The sequence below is a fragment of the Pseudophryne corroboree genome, chromosome 1, assembly GCF_028390025.1.
Source record: "Pseudophryne corroboree isolate aPseCor3 chromosome 1, aPseCor3.hap2, whole genome shotgun sequence".
NCBI lineage: Eukaryota > Metazoa > Chordata > Amphibia > Anura > Myobatrachidae > Pseudophryne > Pseudophryne corroboree.
Genome location: NC_086444.1, coordinates 364209412 through 364226728, shown reverse-complemented (window position 1 = coordinate 364226728; position 17317 = coordinate 364209412). Strand labels below are relative to the sequence as shown.

Below are 17317 nucleotides of genomic sequence, written 5' to 3'. Positions count from 1 at the left end.
AAAAGGAATGCTTGGTATGTAAAGGCCCTATTGTAATCTCTGCTGGTTTGCTAACAGGGTAATGCTGGACTACTCCTGTTACTCCCACGGCTGGAATTGTCCTACCAGTGGTCCTCATGCCAACTGTCGAATTTATCACTGATTTGGCCGCCCCTGTGTCTACAAGAAAGTTTAATGATTTACCAGCTACATTGATTGCAATTTCTGGTTCACTTCCAAGACTTGCAATCAATTTCACTGGCTGCAGATTACAGGTATGGCCACACCCCTATTGGGTATGGTGACCTCCCTGAATCCCGCTGGCAGCAACTACTTGTGAGGGAGTTAGCTGGGAACTACCAGAGGTTTGCCAATCTCTGTTTGGGGGGTATCTTTTTGTTTCCCCTGCATATGGCTCATAACTCCGTTTCTGCGGACCTTGCTCCCAATGTCGTGTGTCGTGTCGTTGTCTAGGGGGTTGGTATGAGTTTCGTACATTCTTTACTCAATCTCGTGCCATGTGTCCCTGTTTATGACAAGAATAACAAGTAACCACCCTTGACTTACCCACAGGGTTTGGTGATACAAACAAAGGCTGCCTTGTGGTCAGGGCCTGTATACTTACGGCCATTAACTTATCACTTTGTTGTTCCCTGTGTCTGGTGATGTTCCTATCGTGATCAATAGCAGCCTCTCTCAAAGTAGCCACAGACAGACCTCGCCAACATGGTTGTGTGGTCTGTACCCTAGTCTTCACTGACTCTTTTAAACCATCCATCAGTACCGATACTGCTACTTCTCGATGGTTTATGTTCGTTTTAATGTCCTCTATGCCTGTGTATTTTGCCATTTCTGATAATGCTCTGTGAAAATACTCTGCAGCTGTCTCTGACTCCTTCTGTTTAATGGAGAATATCTTGTTCCATCTGACTACCGCTGGGAAATACTCTTTTAACTGTAAGTTTATTCTTTTTACATTATCTTTGTTGTACACATCTGTAAGAGGTACATCCTGATCTAATCCGCAATCAGCTAAAAATTGAGTTGCGTCAACATTGGAGGGTAAACATGCTCTCAGCAATATCTGCCAGTCTTTATTGTTGGGCTCTACAGTGTTACCTAAGTCTCTGATGTATTTTTGACTGGCAACTAAATCTTTTCTAGGGTCAGGGAATTCAGACACGATGGTCCTTAACTCCATTCTGGAAAATGGGCTATACATGGCAATGTTCCTCACAGGGGTGACCCCTGTTGTGTCAGTTTTCCCATTTGGAACAGCTATTACCCTAACAGGATTAACTCTAACAACATCACTCTGTGTGGGTTCTACAGCCTGTGGTGAAATGGCTTCAGCATAGTGTATGGTGCCGTACTTACCTGTAGACACGACCTCACCTATCCCTCCGCTAGGGGCCTTTGTTACTAATCTCGTGGGTGGAGCTGTGCCTACTGTGGTTTCTGCTATGGTGGCTGCTAGAGAGAGCGCTGAAATTGTTGCCGATTCGTCTTCTTGATCACACTCCTGAGGAAAGTTCAAAACAGGGTACAACTTGCACGGGTTAATACTTGCGTTGGTTAATTGGTTAACATTATCTTTAACATTTATACAGTTGCTAAGTGTTTGTGTGTTACACCTTAGTGCGTCATTCTCCGCAACCAATTTTTCTCCTGATATGTATGGTGGCGGTGGGGCCGTGGCTATCAGTTTTCTGATTGAGCCAGATCCCGCCGCCTGAGCCAATCCTCTCTGTATGTCACCTTCCTGCTGCCAAAACTGCAAATAATCGTAATGTTTGATTCGTCTCTTTGTTGATTTAATGAGACATATCCTTCTCCTTAAATTCGTTAACACTTCTGTGCTGAAGCTACCTACTCTTGGGAATTTCTCCCCGTCATGTACTGTCATTCTCTCCCATTCATCACATAAAGCTTCTGTGTGACTTCCGTATTTCTCACACATTACATACCTTGCCGACCCAATTGGTCGGTTCACTGAATCAACCCGAACCGAGGTTGATCGCCCCCTACCTGAACAAGTGGCCCCCATAGTTCGAAGGTGTTGCTTTATTTAACCAACCCTTACGCAAACCAAATGTCCAAAATAGGCTGACGGTGGCGGTTTACCGAGTACCCCACTCACTCGCCCACGCCGACCAATACGACCTGATCACACCGATATGGTGCTGGTGTACTCGACCTAGGGCCCCTGCGACCTGAACCTCTATTTACTGGAACCTGTGAGGGTGCTCCGAAGAACACTTACTCTTTCCAGTAACTATTGGTTGCTGGATAGTTCCTGAGTGAGCAGCGAACTTCCCTTAAAATAAAAAAAAAAGTTACACAAATCACGTTAGAATGTACAAATAGCGTTTATGACCTTCGTACACAAATAGTACCGGTCAGGTTTACTAATGCACACAATTACGTGCGGTACAATCGTTTAGTACACAAGCAACTAATCTTATGTACTGAGCGACCAGTGGAATCGAAAATTTCGGCTGCGAATTCCTTCAGCCAGAGCTTATATGGCCTATATGGGTGTTGCACCAACCCTTTCTTGGTGTTGTGCCTGTGGACTGTATAGCGGACTTCCTTGTCTGCTGTACCTGAACCTGTTGGTCTGCTATGACCTCCTGGTCTGTTACAGTATGACCTCCTGGTCTGCTACACTCTAATGCTCAAATTGTATATTTAACCAGGGATGCCTCCCTAGCCACCATGTACGTCACTTACACGCATGTACCTCACGAGAACTCGACTTTTCTTGTGGTTCAACCTGTAAAATTGTATACAACACACTCACTCACCACATGTACACTTTTGTTTCTATTTCTATTTCTGCGCAGAAATTTCTCTTTAGACCAGATGTGTTACAAATTAGGAGAAGGATCTATTAATTTAAATTTTGAATTAAAAAAAAAATTTGCGCGATTTATCGCCTGGCGTTATTTACTGCGTGGCGCTACTTATCGCGTTGAGAGGAGAGAAAAAAAACTTGTGATTTGAGTTACGTGGGCGTACCCGTACGCTCCGTTGCGTAATATACGCTGCGTGCGTCGGCCCTTGGATTGCGTACGCAAGTCTCAGTCTTTTGTTAGAGACACGTGTACGCAAAGCAAAGATCCACCGTAACACAATTTATACGTTTATCAACTATAGAGCTGGCAAACAGGAGTGACATACGAAAATACACCAATGAAAAGGAAATGCAGATATATGTGTGTGCGTGCGTGTGTACGCAAGACAGAAAAATAAACAGTTTTAAAAAGACACTATTGTTTTGTTCTTACCTCCGGTTCCCGGATTCCTTCAGCACCCTTTACTAAGAGAAGCAGACGCTTATCCAAACAGCACTACGAGGAATATGATCTCCCGCCCTTTGCTGCTGGATAATGTCTGCTGAAATTACCTAGTGCAGATATGTGAAGGACAGGGCGAGCCGCCAATTGATAAAGCTAAATATTTATCGTATATAATACCCTTTATGAGGTCTAAGAACACTGTACGCTATCTACGTATGAAGTACCGTAAGGGTACGCTAGTTGCGTAACAATTGCTTTGCCGTGATCGAGACGCTCAAGCGTCACGTTCACTCACGGCCAAGAGATCACAGGCAGGCACGTTATTGGCTGTTAACTAAAGTAATGATTTGCTATAGCGTAGCGAACGCTCGGGACCACGAGGAGATCACCAGCGGAGCTGACGCTCACTATATTAAACCTTTGTATCTAAACCATAAACAGTGTATTGTGCAGTAAAACCTTCGTGTAATATTAGAGAGTAAATGCAACACAGTATAACCTTATTACCTTAAAAGCTGTTTGAGCGTCACCGACGCTCTGAGAATACTTAATACTATAAGAAACACACAGATACCGTGCTCAGGGTCCAACGCCTAAAATATATATTATGAATGCTATACTTGCAAAAGAGTTAAACACAATACAAGTCATACACTACAATATAACATAGACTACCTAACCAGATAACTACACAGGAAATACAATACAATACAATTTAAGGGAAAATGAGTGAGAAAGAGAAGGAGAGAGAGAGAGAGAAATTGAGAGAGATTGGCCCACAATAACAAGAAGATCAATATAGTTGCGGAGAAACACTTACGCACAAGGGGAAACGATCGCATGCGCCTCGATATCCAGCTCCCGATTATCAGCAATGAGAACCGTTGAAGAGAGTGAACTGGATATGGTCGGCCTGCCTATTTATGCCCCACACACAATGCAATTCAATGGTCCCTACAATCTTATTGTTCATTGGACACAGGAATTCGGCTTCGCATTATAACAAAAGGTCATAGGTTGATTCATACAGGTGGGCTGTGACTATTTCCAACAGCTCAGGTGGGAGGGAAACTGGGTTTCCCGCCGCATGGGTAATAAAGTGCAAATAAAGTAAATGTTCATAAACTTCTTATGTCCATAACTATTCGCACGAGCGATTGATCTGCTTCAAACCAACACCGGAATATTTCTAATTAAATATTCTTCCGATGGATACTAAACACCACTGTATTACTCCTGTCTGACCCTTCGTATCAAACAAAGAGGGATTTCTCTGTTCATGAACATTCTATATTAACCAAACTTGCAGAATCTATCAAAGAGACCATGATCTACAAAATACATTATATAGTGAAAATATGTAATGATTGAGTCGCACGCTACGATCGCATAAACTCTACCGTAAATACGCATACCATGCGCCTGCGGGTGCCCGCGACTGTGAGTATGCGCACGTACGGGAGAGCGTACGCATGCGCAGCACGGACCTGTGTGAGGTGCAAATATGGTAGTGTGCATAGAGATATTTTTCTGACTTTGACAATATATATATATGGAAGAGGAAGTCAGCGGCACTCAGCAGACGAGATGATGAATTAAAATGGCTTTATTTAAGTCCTACGCCGTTTCGGGGACTAACCCCCGTCTTCAGGGACAAATCAAACACAAGTGATAACATACCAAAAACCATATATATACCCTCCCAGACAAGCACTCATTAATGGAATCCTACTCACCTGTCCAGGCGCCGGCGGCTACAGTATAACACACTGTGCGGCATCCAGGTCACGGAGTGGTGACGTCAGCCTGCTGCGTCGAGCGGGGAGTCTATCGCGGGAACGAGAATCCCGTTGCCAAGCAACCCTAAGCTCAAGACGTCATTGAAGACGCTTCCCTCTGCTTATCCTAGCCACTCACAGGGCTCTGTCTGTCGGCGGGAGCACTGGACGGGGATTACGTCTCCATTTCACACCGTTGCTGGGCAACCACTAAACAGAAAGAAAACATAATATAATATGCTGTGCAAAGCAAAATACAAAAAACAAAAGATACCCAGCTAATCTAATTGGACAATCGTCCATAGCTACTAATACTCACAGTGTCTATAAAAAATAAGATAAACAACAAAAGATATAATAATAAAGTAATAATACTAAAAAACAAACAGATATCGGCACATAAAATACTATAAAAAATACTATAAAAAATACTAACCTAACAGTATACATGAAATATACATGAAAAATATACGAAGAAAGAAGAAAAAAGAACACTAAGGGAAATACTAATCCCCAGCTTATAACTAATGGACCTTTTGTCTAGTATGCTTGTCTTAATACGGCCAATTGACATATAAATTAAGAGCAACAAATGTACCTAAGGAAAATATCATGTAATTAATGCCCAATAAATGACATAACTGGATTCATAGAAAGCATTGGAGACCTAACGTCTCGTTAAGGCCTCGTGGTTATAAGGTGTTGAGAACATAAATCCACCTACTCTCACGTTGTAAGAGGATCTTGTTCCGATCCCCACCACGGTGTGAGGGAGGGACGTGATCTATTATAATTGCCCGCATGCTAGCCACCGTATGCCTCGCCTGTATGCAATGGCGGGCAACCGGTTGTTCACTGGAGCCCCTCTCCAGTGCCTGTTTGATGGCACTGCGATGAAGTGCCATCCGTTCACGGAATTGCCTCTGTGTTTTGCCTATATAGGCCAACCCACAGGGGCACTTGAGCATGTATATTACGTGGGTGGTTGTACAAGTCACCCGATGCTGTATCTTAAACTGCTTACCCGTCTGTGGGTGACTAAAGTGTGATCCCGTCAATAGTGTATTACAAGTTGAGCAGCCCAAACACCGGTAACATCCAACCTTAGGACGCAAAAAGTGAGATTGTTCCACTTTGGTTAAAGGGAAAACATCCAATTTTACAACACTATCCGCTATACTTTTCCCCTTTGTATAGCTTGGAAGTAACTTAGACCCCAATAAAGCTGGTAATGTGGGGTCAGAGTTCACAATCGGCCACAATTTTTTAGCCTGTTTAACTAAAGTAGGGGTGGCCGTAGTGTATTTGTTAACCCACGGGATCCTAGGAGTCTGTTGTGTAACTCCTCCTTCAGAGTCACTAAATAATAGTGATTCTCTCGTGTGGCTTAAAGCTTTTGTTTTATTGGCCTCAAGTTCTAATAACGGGTACCCACGTGCCACAAATTAACCAACCATCTGTTCCATGGTCTCTATTGTTTGTTGTGGATCAGATATAATCCTCCTAGCTCGCAAGAATTGGGAGTATGGTAGGCCCTTACGTGTAAGCGGATGGAAACTTTCATTGTGTAACACCGAATTCCTGTCAGTGGGTTTCACATACAAATTGGTGCATATAGCACCTTCTTGTACGGATATCACCACATCAAGGAAATGTATCTGAAGTGCAGAAATCTGGAACGTGAACTTAATCACACTATTGGAGGCATTATGTGCTTCCAATAACTTACTCAATGTCTGTTCAGGGCCTGACCATAAAATCAATAAGTCATCTATGTACCTCTTGTAGAGGCACATAGATGACTCAATGCTAGGGCCAAAAAGTTGTGTTTCCACTGAATACATGTATGCGTTCGCGTACGATGGGGCTACCGGGGACCCCATCGCACAACCCGCCAACTGTAAATATATGCGCCCATTAAATGAGAAATAATTACGGGTCAACAACAGGGTTAATAATTGCAAAAATACCTCCACAGGTGGCCCTAAATATAATGGGTTATCTGTGATCAACGTCCGTACTGCCTCCACACCTGCATCGTGGGGGATGCAGGTATAGAGGCTGGTGACGTCAGCGCTGCAAAGCAGCAATTGATCGGGAAGTGGTGTCAATTTTTGTAACAATAACAATAAGGCGGTAGTATCCCTGAGGTATGACGGGACTGCCTGAATACAGGGATTTAAATACACATCTAAAAAAATGGAAACTGGATGGTATAGCGAATTTCGTGCCGACACAATGGGTCGGCCAGGTGGTTGTGACAGGGACTTGTGCACTTTAGGCACAGTGTAGAATAAGGGTACTGTGGGGGAATCTACGGTCATAGCTCGAACCTGTTCTTCAGTTAGAGTACCTGTGACTACACACTGTGTTAAGAATATGTCTAATTCCCTTTTGTACTGTCCAGTAGGGTCAAAAGTCAACAATTTGTAAGTAGAGGCATCAGAAAGCTGACGATTACTCTCCGCCACATAGTCTGTTAAGTCCTGTATTACGACAGCGCCCCCCTTATCTGCATGTCGTACTACCAGATCTGTTCTTAATGACAAGTCCTTTAATGCTTGCTGTTCCTGAGTTGAAAGATTAGGATAACTCTTGACATGTGTAGCTTGAGTATAGGACTGTTCCATCATCCTAGAGAAAGTCCGTATAGAAGGGTTGTTTGTATTGGGGTCAAATTTAGAACGAGGTGCTACCTTACGTAATTTAGCAGGAACCGTAGTATCACGGGGAGATTCCTTGGTATTGCCAAAATGTTCCTTAAGGCGCAAAGTCCTATTAAATTTATAATTTTCTACCTGTGCCAAGAATGCATCTGGTTTAGTAGTTGGCACAAAGGATAGTCCTCTTGATAACACCTTGACTTCAGCTGTTGTGAGGGGGGTAGCTGATAGATTAATTACGAGATCGGTTAGCGGCGGGGGGGACGTCGTGCGTTGAATCCTCTTGTTCTGCCCCGACCGCCTCGTCCGGGTGCTGGACGGTTGCCCGATCGTGTGGCCACCCCTAAAGGGTAAGGTGCTTGAGCTGAAGTAGAGGGAGTACTGGTAGGTTCATTCTCGCTTATTGATGTACTGGAGTCGGAGTAATCGTACTGCTGTCTTCTCTGCCGGTATCTCCTCTGCTGTGTCGAGCGCTCATTAGGGGTATTAGTATTGCCCAACCACGCATATACTTTCCTCTGTTGGTAATCAAGTTGTACTTTATGAAGTTTTTCTTTTTTATACTTAATCAAATTGCTCCTATATTGCTCAATCTGGACTTGTATCTTATCAAGCCAATTAACATTGGTGTCTGCTGCCAATGTTGCTTTATGCGCTTTCTCAAACGTGAGAATTTGTTCCTTAATAAGTGCTAATTCACGTGTGGATTCCTCCACTACTAATAGCATCAAGTCCATGGAGCATTTGTTAAGTATTGCTACCCAGCGCCTGCAGAAAGGGATACTGTACCGTCCTATGGTAGGGGTATTTCGGACCCTGAATCCCCTAGGGATCTGGTTATTCCTATAATAGTCCGACAAAGTGATACCATGATACATGTAATCACATTCGCGTTGTTTTAATCTCTGCCATTGGCGGTATAATTCCTCTGCTGTGGAGGACGGTGGATCATCATCCAAATGTTGTTTAATGAGTATCGCTTGAGCCTCACTGTCCGAGTAACTATAGCGTTCCTTAGCGTCTAATTGCGCTAGTTCCCATGCTGCTTCCATATCAGAGTCTGCCACTGACATTATGCTTGATCAAAGGGCCGGACCGCTGCTGATAAAGTATCTTCCACTTAGTGTTCACCACCCAATGTGGTTTAAAACAGTGATCACACACTGAGTAAAATAGAGTGACTGTCCAGGCGTAACATATGTAAATATATGAAATAACAGAGTTCCCTTAGGTGCCTTAACCCGGAAAAGCTGGAAAATCCACCAGTGTTCAGGTGGCTTTACAACATATCCAATATAAATAGCGGTTAGGTTCGGCACTCAGATGGGTATATAGCGAAATACTTGCTGCGGTGCCCTCTGCGATCTATGTCCCTGAAGACGGGGGTTAGTCCCCGAAACGGCGTAGGACTAAATAAAGCCATTTTAATTCATCATCTCGTCTGCTGAGTGCCGCTGACTTCCTCTTCTATCTTCTATCTACGTGGATCTTGCCATAGATCGCAGAGGGCACCGCAGCAAGTATTTCGCTATATACCCATCTGAGTGCCGAACCTAACCGCTATTTATATATATATATATATATATATATATATATCCATGCAGAGGATCCGGCACTCCAACCATAAATTGTTGTAGATGCTCTGGTGCCTTCTTTGAGGGGTCTGCGCCCCAGCACATGCAGCAATCAACAGGAAGCGGCACTCAGAGACGTGGTAACTCGTGCAAAAATAAAGCAACCAAGCTTTAATGTATCATCACATCATCAACGTTTCGGGGTTGTCCCCCTTCATCAGGATAACAAGTGAGCACAAAACAAACTTTATACCTTACCCCCACCAATGGAAAATTTTCAGTATTCCCGCCAGCATCCACGGAGTCCTCCGCCACTCCCCCCTGCATACACGGCTGTTGCCGGAAGAGGAAGTGACGCGGACCACCGAACAGACTGCTGGGTGCGTTACCATGGAGACGCGGCACCGCTCGTATACAAGGACGCCGTCAGCGTTGTCACGGAAACCCGTGAACCGTAAGATGGTTAAACTAAAGCATATATCAATGCATATAACAGCAAAACCTTGCTGGCCGCATCCCGTTTACCAGCAGTGTCAAATCATCCATCTTGCAACCATATACACACACAGAAAAATCATGACAAAAACTGTAACAGTATTACAGACAAATAAAACTAATCTGCATCCCATAGAATCCGCTGCTACATAGTTGTTAATTCTGGGTCAAATTTCAAGAATAACATTCTCATGTAATAAGTTATATATAGCTTGTGACACATAACACATGCCTCAACGAATACATACAGGTGTAATTATAAACTCTATATACACTACCTACACATATATACAAGGGTATAAATTTAAACTTGAATCAAATTTACTTACAATTAAATGTTACCCCTGTAGATATTTTATATCATGTCATCCTGCGTCAGACATGTGTACCACACCAGTCTGATATGGATATATTCAGAGAAAACAGTTAACCAAAACCAACTGTTTTCTCTGAATATATCCATATCAGACTGGTGTGGTACACATGTCTGACGCAGGATGACATGATATAAAATATCTACAGGGGTAACATTTAATTGTAAGTAAATTTGATTCAAGTTTAAATTTATACCCTTGTATATATGTGTAGGTAGTGTATATAGAGTTTATAATTACACCTGTATGTATTCGTTGAGGCATGTGTTATGTGTCACAAGCTATATATAACTTATTACATGAGAATGTTATTCTTGAAATTTGACCCAGAATTAACAACTATGTAGCAGCGGATTCTATGGGATGCAGATTAGTTTTATTTGTCTGTAATACTGTTACAGTTTTTGTCATGATTTTTCTGTGTGTGTATATGGTTGCAAGATGGATGATTTGACACTGCTGGTAAACGGGATGCGGCCAGCAAGGTTTTGCTGTTATATGCATTGATATATGCTTTAGTTTAACCATCTTACGGTTCACGGGTTTCCGTGACAACGCTGACGGCGTCCTTGTATACGAGCGGTGCCGCGTCTCCATGGTAACGCACCCAGCAGTCTGTTCGGTGGTCCGCGTCACTTCCTCTTCCGGCAACAGCCGTGTATGCAGGGGGGAGTGGCGGAGGACTCCGTGGATGCTGGCGGGAATACTGAAAATTTTCCATTGGTGGGGGTAAGGTATAAAGTTTGTTTTGTGCTCACTTGTTGTTATCCTGATGAAGGGGGACAACCCCGAAACGTTGATGATGTGATGATACATTAAAGCTTGGTTGCTTTATTTTTGCACGAGTTACCACGTCTCTGAGTGCCGCTTCCTGTTGATTGCTATATATATATATATATATATATATATAAAATAATAGTGATAAATGGCGCTAAAACAAACAGTGATTAAAAGGTGCAAATATTTGTGAAAAAATAAATATATATAAATTACGTCCCTTTTATTAAGCATACTGTGCACTTCCAGTATAATTCCAGTGGCAGCTCAAAGTCCCACTGATTCACATTGGTAGTGATGATCTGTAAATAATGATAAACAAGCGCATCCTAGTGCAATAAATCAATAATCCCTGGAGAATGCAGTAAAAGTGGTAGTAGATAACACACGTACCATATAGTAATGGCATTTTTTTTGTTGCCATAAACAGTTCTAGAACATCTCTTGTCCAAATGCTTGCCAATCTATAGGATTTTGGTACCAAACCAAGAGGAAAAACAAATTATGTGGATATTAGAAATACTTTTTAATAAAAAATATCCAAACATTCATTAAGTAAACGACATGGAGCTTATCTGAAGGGGAATCAATCAGTAGTGCACACGACAGCACAGAGGAGTCCACCAACGCTTTCGTCCCACAAGTTTAACTAGGACTTCATCAGGAGTATACTCTTTGAGAAAGGTGCACACACACTGAAACAGCTGCTGTCAGGGTGGGGGTAACTATGCCCCAAGCTGCTACTAAATGCCTGTACATACTTAATACATGTAATGTATAGTTAATTGCCCTTGAGATGGCTTTTAAATCTTGCCTTTGGATAATTGTGGTTTGGAATATTTTTGGTTGTGCTGGTCATTTCATCTACGAGCTTTTTGTGGTTCCATGCTGGATTTTCAATTTAAATAAATAATTAGCTGATAACAAACAGCTAATTATTCTAAATAATTATTATAAATAGCTGATGATGATCAGCTAATTATTAATAACAATAAATTGATTAATTGAATACATAATGAAGTACAGGAGCGATGCCTAAAATAATGCATAGTCAATATTCATATTCACAGATGCAAATCTACACTTGAACTTTATTAATGTAAACACGGGAAGATGGAGTAGATGAGAAGAGTAAATTGTAATTTTATATGGAGTTGTAATTCATTCTTTGAACAATAGGTGTCATTTTGTGTCCAGCAATAGAGTTTTAAACACAACAGCAGTGCTCGTTCTAACAATGTTATCAGCAAACAAGAGTTTATTCAGAGTATTCTCAATCACAGGTCTGTAAAACTGTGATCTCCTAACAGGGTTTTACTATCTGGTGTGAAGCTGCAGAGACCGACTTTGTTGGCGAGAGGAAGGTCCTGCTTGCTTCGCTGCTACCTAGCTGTAAATACAACTCTCTACAGATGGTGCGCATATGCTCAGTGTACCCAACTTACAACTATTCCACATTTTACAAAATTTAAATAAAATATAATTATTTTAACAATTCCTCAAATATGTTTTAGTTGGGGCTTGAGTAAAACTTTAGGGGTACTAGGGCACTGACGAGAGAATGCTCCTATGATCTTAATTTTAGAGTGTCATCATGCAAGAGAGTTTGAATAGTAGGTAGCATATATTAAAGAGGCAGCCAGACACCTCCCAATACCTAAATACAATGGTGCAAAAATATACATTTTTAATATTACATATGCAAATACACTATATGGCAGACTGTATGTGAATATACCTCCTTTTTAGTGTGTTTGGTTGTTTCAGACACATCCACTGCTAACAAGTAGACAGAAATATGTCCTCCTGTTAGAGGTGCTCCAGACAACAGTAAGGCCACACACAAGCTAGAAGTATAGATTGGGACCACAGAGTGCTGAAGTGCGTCTGGATGCCAGGCAATGTTTCCTGCCTGAATATATATTGCCAATCTGTTTTGCCAGGATCCCACAGTGTCATTCAAAGGAGAGGGAAAGGGGAAGGGGGGGGGGGGGGGGGGGTCTAAGGAAGTCTCTATAATAAATCTCTATCAAATTCACGAACTTGAGCTTGGGGCAGGCATGTCCAAACTGTGGCCCTCCACCTCCAACTACATATCCCAGCATGCCCTGACACAGTTTTGCTGTCAGAGAATGCTAAAGCTGTGTCAGGGCAGCTGGAGGGCCGCAGTTTGGACATGACTGGCTTAGGGGGTTATTCAGAGTTGGTCGCAAATTTTGCTCTTTTAGCAACATCTGCGACCACTAAAATTACATGCTGGGGGCCACCCAGCATTTGTAGTACAAGCCAGTGTAATGCCAAATAAAGGCTGACACCTGCATAGGCAGGCACACTGCCACCATGTTTTTGATCACAGGAAACGTAGGCTACATCATCTGCCTCACCAAAAAACAGCCACGACACACCTGCATTTCCTAATCCACTCCCCCCCCCCCCAATGCCATGTTGCCGCCCTCGGACGCCCGCCGCCTGTCAGTCATGATGTGATCCCTTCCGGGTGAGATCACATAATGATTGGCCACACATTCGCATCGCAGCCGTTGTGCAAGTGCAGATTGGTGAAAAGTGGACGTTTCAGCAATTGCAGCGTTTGCAACTAACTCTGAATAAGGCCCTTAGCTCACAGATTGCTGAGTACAGACCCTTGGCCAAGGGAATAGCCAGATCATTGTGGCCCAGCATTATTCTGAAGGAACTGCTGCTCAGTGCTTCTCTATAGAAGCACTGAGCAGCAGTTCCTTCAGAATAATGCTGAAGGAACTGCTTTAGCATTCTCTGATAGAGACACCTTTCTGCAGTAGTTTTTTATTTTATGTCCCATAGTAGTCATGTTTCAATTTATGCCCCATAGTAGTGCCCTGTTTCATTTTCTGAGCCATAGTAGTGCCCTAGTTTATTTTATGAACCCTAGTAGTGCCGTTGTTCACATTACACTATACATTACCCCAAGTTTATATTATGCCACTTTATAATGCAGCCAGTACACTTTATGCCACACAGTGCCCCAAGTTCACATGATGTCACACAGTGCCCCTGATTCATGATACACATGTGTAAAAATCCCTAAACACTCATATTACACATGTGTTATGCAGAGAGTACGCACAAAGACACTGCAATCAGAAATGTCTTGGAAACATGTTGGGTGTTCCTGGGCATTTACTGGAAAGTAGTGTACAACAACCATGGTCCATCTTATGGGAGTGTAGCAGGTATGTTGGTGAAAGTGGTTACATACAGACATTCAGCCGCTGATATAGGTGACCATACTCTGACAGAGAAACTGCACCTGCCATAGGGTTAGTGCAAGTTTTGTTGGTGTGACCTTTGGTGTGTCCAGGTATGCATCAATTGGGATTTAGTGTCTACAGATGATGATTGTAGGTGTCTCAGTCCTTGCACATTCAGGTCTATAGATGTACACAAGGGAAGGACTTTATAGCAGCATTTGCATAAAGTCACAGACAGGAGACAATAGATGCAGCCGCAGTCACTTCTGAATCAAGCCCAATGTCCCCATTATATAGTATGCCACATTGTATTGCCCCCAGTTCATATTATGCCACATTGTTGTGCCCCCAGTTTATATTGTCACATTGTAGTGTTCCTAGTTCATATTATAGAACACATTATTGGTCAAAGTTCATACTGTGCAAAACTACATTGCCATAAGTTCATATTACGCCACATTACAGTGCCCCCAGTATATAGTATACCAAGTTACAGTGCCCCAGTTCATATTATGCCACATTGCAGTGCCTCCAGTATATAGTATACAAATTACAGTGCCCCCATTTCATATTATGCCACATTGCAGTGCATCCAGTATATAGTATACCAAGTTACAGTACCCCCAGTCCATATTATGCCACATTACAGAACTCCCAGTTCATATTTGTCAAATTACAGTGCCCCCTGTCTATAGTATACCAATTACAGTGCCCCTAGTTCACATTATGCCACATTGCAGTGCCTCCAGTATATAGTATTATTATTATTATTATCATCCTTTATTTATATGGCGCCACAAGGGTTCCGCAGCACCCAATTACAGCGTACATAAACAAATAATCAAAACAGGAAAACAGCAACTTACAGTTGAAGACAATATAGGACAAGTACAGGGTAAATAAACATAGCTACATCAGCAGATGCACTGAAATAAGTATCAGGTGACAGGAGACTATTGATTTGGTGCAGTTGAAGATTCTTAAAGCAAGAAAAAGGATAAACACATGAGGGAAGAGGGCCCTACTCGCGAGAGCTTACATTCTAAACGGGAGAGGTAGACAGACAGGGGTGACACAAACGGAGTACACAGAGAGCGTGGAACAGAGGGTTAGGATGAGATTTGGCTTGGTTTGGTGAAGAAGTGGGTCTTGAGAGCCCGTTTGAAGTTTTGTAGAGAGGTGGAGAGTCTGAGGGGGAGAGATAAGGAATTCCAATGCAATGGAGCAGCATGTGAAAAATCTTGGAGGTAGGAGTGGGAGGAAGTAATCAGAAGACAGGAGAGTTGGTGTGCATTAGCAAAGTGAAGAGGATGGGTGGGAGTCTAAAGGGAGATAAGGTCATAGATGTAAATGGGAGAGGAGTGGGTGAGGGCTTTGTAAGTGAGTGTGAGAAGCTTGAAATGGATTCTGAAAGGGAAGGGGAGCCAGTGAAGGTCTTGTAAGAGCGGAGAGGTGGATGTAGTGCGTTTGGTGAGGAAGATGAGCCGGGCAGCAGCATTGAGGATAGATTGGAGTGGAGAGAGGTATTTGTCAGGAATGCCAATTAGGAGGAGATTACAGTAGTCCAGTCTGGAGATGACCAGTGAGTGGATAAGGGTCTTAGTAGCATCCTGGGTCAGAAAGGGTCTGATCCTGGAAATATTTTTAGATGAAAACTGCAGGTTTGTGAGAGGTGCTGAATGTGTGGTTTGAAGGAGAGGGAGGAGTCAAGGATTACTCCAAGACAGTGCACTTGGGGGCTAGAGGAGATAGTCATGCCATCAATAGATAATGAGATTGTGGGAGGTAAACTTATGCGGGAGGGAGGGAAGATGATCAGCTCAGTCTTAGACATCTTAAGTTTAAGAAAGCGCTGGGACATCAAACAGAGTTGGCAGAGAGACAGTTGGAGATACGAGTGAGGAGAGCAGGGGAGAGGTCCGGAGAGTGTCATCAGCATAGAGATGATATTGGAAATCAAGAGAACTAATGAGCTTACCTAGTGAGGATGTATAGAGAGAGACTAGAAGAGGACCAAGGACAGAACCTTGTGGTACACCTACAGTTAGTGGAAGTGAGGGGGAGATGGAGTCATGAGAGTTGACAAGGAATGAACGGTCAGAGAGGTAGGAAAACAGCCAAGAGAGGGCAGTATCACGCAAACCAAAGGAGTGAAGGATTTGCAGTAGGAGAGGGTGGTCCACAGTGTCAAAAGCAGCAGAGAGATCAAGAAGAATAAGTAGAGAGTAGTGGCCCTTAGATTTAGCAGCATGGAGGTCATTGCAGACATTTGTAAGTGCAGTTTCAGTGGAGTGGAGAGGAGAGGATGGAAGCCAGATTGGAATGGGTCAAGCAGTGAGTGTGAGGAAAGAAAGGAAGTAAGGCGGTTGTAGACAATACGCTCAAGGAGTTTGGAGGCAAAAGGGAGAAGAGAGATGGGTCAGCAGTTGGAGAGAGTGTTTGGCTCAAGGGTAGGTTTTTTAAGAATAGGAGAGATGAGTGCTTGCTTGAAGGCAGAGGGGACAGTGCCTGATGAGAGGGAGAGATTGAGAAGGTGGGAAAGATGGGAACAGCGGAGGAGGTGGGAGAAGATAGGGTCAAGTGGGGAGGTGGTGAGGGGACAGGAACGAATTAAAACCATGACTTCCTCACCAGATGCAAGGGACAAAGATGTCAGAGTTGGTGAGAGGGATGGGGAGGGTTGGCAAGGGATGGGAGGAGGCTGGTTGCTCATGGTCTGGTGTGATGTGATTTCTTGACATAAGGAGTCAATTTTGGACGTGAAGTAAGTGGCAAAGTCAAGAGCAGAGAGTGAGGGAGATGAGGTGGAGGTGGGCAGAGGAGTGAGTTGAGAGTGGCAAAGAGGCGCCGGGGGGTTGGAAGACTGGGAGGAGATTAGGTTCTTGAAGTATGACTGTTTAGCAAGAGAAAGGGCAGCACTGAAGGATGAGAGCATAAGTTTGAAATGGAGAAAGTCTGCCTTAGAGCGTGATTTACTACAGTGTCGCTCAGCAGTACGTGAGCATTTTTGCAGATATCTGGTGCATTTGGTGTACCAGGGTTGAGGTGTTAATTTGTGCGGGTGAACAGTGTTTGGTGGAGCAACAGAGTCAAGAGCAGAAGTAAGGGATGCATTGTATATGGAAGTGGCTTGCTCAGGGCATGA

At 43.2% G+C, this 17317-nt stretch overlaps 1 long non-coding RNA gene across 1 annotated transcript in view; it reads right to left on the bottom strand.

Moving 5' to 3' along the window:
* The window catches only part of LOC134884382 (uncharacterized), a 98808-nt gene that overhangs the window by 19494 nt on the left and 61997 nt on the right, over positions 1–17317 (bottom strand). Inside the window, exons 2-3 of the long non-coding RNA XR_010168537.1 lie at positions 11336–11406; positions 5018–5269 (exon numbers count right to left, since the gene is read on the bottom strand). This is a non-coding gene — a long non-coding RNA (uncharacterized LOC134884382). The remainder of the gene's footprint in view (positions 1–5017; positions 5270–11335; positions 11407–17317) is intronic.